This window comes from Triticum urartu, chromosome 6A, assembly GCF_056163025.1.
Source record: "Triticum urartu cultivar PI428250 chromosome 6A, HENAU_Tu73, whole genome shotgun sequence".
Classification (NCBI taxonomy): Eukaryota; Viridiplantae; Streptophyta; class Magnoliopsida; order Poales; family Poaceae; genus Triticum; species Triticum urartu.
Genome location: NC_141878.1, coordinates 576,848,701 through 576,852,937, shown reverse-complemented (window position 1 = coordinate 576,852,937; position 4,237 = coordinate 576,848,701).

The window sequence follows — 4,237 nt, the reverse complement described above, 5'->3', positions numbered from 1 at the left end:
GATGTTGACGGCGAGCCCCCCAGGAAGAGGGTTCCTGCAAAGGTGATGTGGTATGCTCCTATAATACCACGGTTGAAACGTCTGTTCAAAAACGAAGAGCATGCCAAGTTGATGCGATGGCACAGTGAGAACCGAAAGAAAGATGGGAAGTTGAGAGCACCCGCTGACGGGTCGCAGTGGAGAAAAATCGAGAGAAAGTACTGGGATGAGTTTGCAAAGGACCCAAGGAATGTATGGTTTGCTTTAAGCGCGGATGTCATTAATCCTTTCGGGGAGCAGAGCAGCAATCACAGCACCTGGCCCGTGACTCTATGTATGTATAACCTTCCTCCTTGGATGTGCATGAAGCGGAAGTTCATTATGATGCCAGTTCTCATCCAAGGCCCTAAGCAACCTGGCAACGAAATTGATGTGTATCTAAGGCCATTAGTTGAAGAACTTTTACAGCTGTGGAATGGAAACGGTGTACGTACGTGGGATGAGCATAGACAGGAGGAATTTAACCTTAAGGCGTTGTTGTTCGTGACCATCAACGATTGGCCTGCTCTCAGTAACCTTTCAGGACAGACAAACAAAGGATACCACGCATGCACGCACTGTTTAGATGACACTGAAAGTATATACCTGGACAAATGCAGGAAGAATGTGTACCTGGGCCATCGTCGATTTCTTCCGACCAACCATCAATGTCGAAAGAAAGGCAAGCATTTCAAAGGCGAGGCAGATCACCGGAAGAAGCCTGCCATGCGCACCGGTGATCACGTGCTTGCTATGGTCAATGATTTACACTACGTAATCTTTGGAAAGGGTCCCGGTGGACTAGATGTTCCAAATGATGCTGAGGGACACGCACCCATGTGGAAGAAGAAATCTATATTTTGGGACCTACCCTACTGGAAAGACCTAGAGGTCCGCTCCTCAATCGACGTGATGCACGTGACGAAGAACCTTTGCGTGAACCTGTTAGGCTTCTTGGGCGTGTATGGGAAGACAAAAGATACACCTGAGGCACGGGAGGACCTGCAACGTTTGCACGAAAAAGACGGCATGCCTCCGAAGCAGTATAAAGGTCCTGCCAGCTACGCTCTTACGAAAGAAGAGAAAGAAATCTTCTTTGAATGCCTGCTCAGTATGAAGGTCATGACTGGCTTCTCGTCGAATATAAAGGGAATAATAAATATGCCAGAGAAAAAGTTTCAGAACCTAAAGTCTCATGACTGCCACGTGATTATGACGCAACTGCTTCCGGTTGCATTGAGGGGGCTTCTACCGGAAAATGTCCGATTAGCCATTGTGAAGCTATGTGCATTCCTCAATGCAATCTCTCAGAAGGTGATCGGTCCAGAAATCGTACCAAGGCTAAGGAGTGATGTGGCGCAATGTCTTGTCAGTTTCGAGCTGGTGTTCCCACCATCCTTCTTCAATATCATGACGCACGTCCTAGTTCATCTAGTCGACGAGATTGTCATCCTGGGGCCCGTATTTCTACACAATATGTTCCCCTTTGAGAGATTCATGGGAGTCCTAAAGAAATATGTCCGTAACCGCGCTAGGCCAGAAGGAAGCATCTCCATGGGCCATCAAACAGAGGATGTTATCAGGTTTTGTGTTGACTTCATTCCTGGCCTTAAGAAGATAGGTCTCCCTAAATCGCGGTATGAGGGGAGACTGACTGGAAAAGGCACTCTTGAAAGAGACTCAATAATATGCAGGGACGGATATTCTTGGTCTCAAGCAAACTACACAGTTCTACAGAACTCTACCTTGGTGACCCCGTATGCCGGTGAACAGAAGAACAGTCTGCTCTCCAAACACCCGGAGCAGTGCGACGACTGGATTACATGTGAACACATCAGGACTTTCAGCAGTTGGTTGAAAACACGTCTCAGAGGTGACAACACTGTTTGTGATGAGTTGTACTTGTTGTCCAGGGGACCATCTTTGACTGTATTGACTTACAAAGGATACGAGATAAATGGGAATACATTTTACACGATCGCCCAAGATCAAAAAAGCACCAACCAAAACAGTGGTGTCCGCTTTGATGCAGCAACCGAGAGCGGAAAGGACACATATTATGGTTACATAGTGGACATATGGGAACTTGACTACGGACCTGATTTTAAGGTCCCTTTGTTTAAGTGCAAATGGGTCAATCTGTTAGGCGGCGGGGTACAGGTAGACCCACAGTACGGAATGACAATAGTGGATCTGAAAAATCTTGGGTACACTGACGAACCGTTCGTCCTAGCCAATGATGTGGCACAAGTTATCTATGTGAAGGACATGTCTACCAAATCGAGAAAAAGAAAAGATAAGGAAGCGAATACATCATACGATGAGCCAAAGCGCCACATAATTTTTTCAGGAAAAAGGGACATCCTGGGAGTGGACGGCAAGACAGACATATCTGAAGATTATGAAAAGTTTCATGAAATTCCTCCCTTCAATGTCAAGGCTGACCCAAGCATCCTGATAAACAATGAAGATTATCCATGGTTACGGCGCAATAAGCAAATAACACAAGCGAAGAAAAAGTGAAGACTTTTTCCCGCAACTATTATGATGATACCATGCCAACTTTGTAACACACGAACATGCTACCATTGTCCGTTTTGTACATGCACATGCTATGTGGGTGAAATTATGATACCATGCCAACTTTCAACTTTTTCAGAGTTCATTTGAAATGCTTTCATGTCTTATGGTTCGGCCCTCGTAATAACATGACCATTAGTCCCTGGCCCATGCCAACTTTCAACTTTCAACTTTCTAAAACTAATGGCACTAACAGAAAGTTATTAATTTTGCTCCTCACCCCTGGCCCATGACCATTAGTCCCGGTTTGTGCCACAAATCGGGACTAAAGGGTTGGTCCTCGTTGCGGGCAGAGTTTAGTCCCACCTCACCAACCGAAGGGGGCTCACACCGGTTTATAAGCCCTTCCCTCTCTGCCTTGTTGAGCTCCTCTCAAAGTGAAAATAGATGCCCTAATAGAGAAAAGTTTAACCTAAATTCATAGTGAATTTCTCTGAAATTCATAGAAATTTACTAGGAATTTAGGTTGAATTTTCTCTATAAGCGCATCTATTCTCATTTTTTAGTAAGTTAATCACAAACTTGTGATTCAATTTTTTTTCAAAGAATTCAAATTTTAACTATTCAAATTTGAAAACTAATGGCACTAACAAAAAGTTTATAATTTTTCTAAAACTAATGGCACTAACAAAAAGTTTATAATTTTGCTAACCTAAAAGCAAACAGAATTAAAAATTAAAGCAAAAAACAAAAGAAAATAAATAATGCAAAAAACAAATCAAAAAACAGGAAAAAACTATTTTTATAGTAAAGTTAATCACAAAATAAAATAAATAAAGCAACAAAGAAAACTAAAAAACTAAAAAAGTGTTTTCAAATTTGAAAACTAATGGCACTAACAGAAAGTTTATAATTTTTCTAAAACTAAAAGCAAAAAGAATAAAAAAATAAAGCAAAAAACAAAAGAAAATAAATAATGCAGAAAACAAAACAAAAAAACTGGAAAAAATAGCAACAGTAAGTATTTTGTTGTAAGTAGAAACAAAATAAATAAATGAAGCAACAAAGAAAACAAAAAAACAAAAAAAGTGTTTTCAAATTTGAAAACTAATGGCATTAACAAAAAGTTTATAATTTTTCTAAAACTAAAAGCATAAAGAATTAAAAAATAAAGCAAAAAACAAAAGAAAATAAATAAAGCAACAAAAAAACAAAAAAATGCCACCTACTGGGCCCCCACGGCCTGAATACGACTAGAAACCCATCCAAGGGCCAGGATTCAGGCCCGCAGGAGGCCCAGTAGGCCCACAGGCATAGCAGTGACAATTAGGCCCGTAAGCCTACAATGGAGAGGAGCTCAAGAGGGATGCGGCAGTGGGACTTATAAACCACTGCGCACCCCTCTCAACTAGCGAGGTGGGACTAAACTTTCGACACAGCAGCCGCACAAGGCCTTTGGTCCCGGTTGGTGGCACCAACCGGGACTAAAGGGGGGCATTGGTCACGGTTCGTGGCACAAACCGTGACCAATGCCCCCCTTTAGTCCCGGTTGGTGCCACCAACCGAGACCAAAGGCCGCCGCTTCCCGCCCTTTGGGCTGTTGAAAAGAGGCCTTTGGTCTCGGTTTTCTTCTTCTTCTCTTCTTCTTCCTCTTCTTCTCCTGTTTTTCTTCTTCTTATTCTCTTCTTCTCTTTTTTTC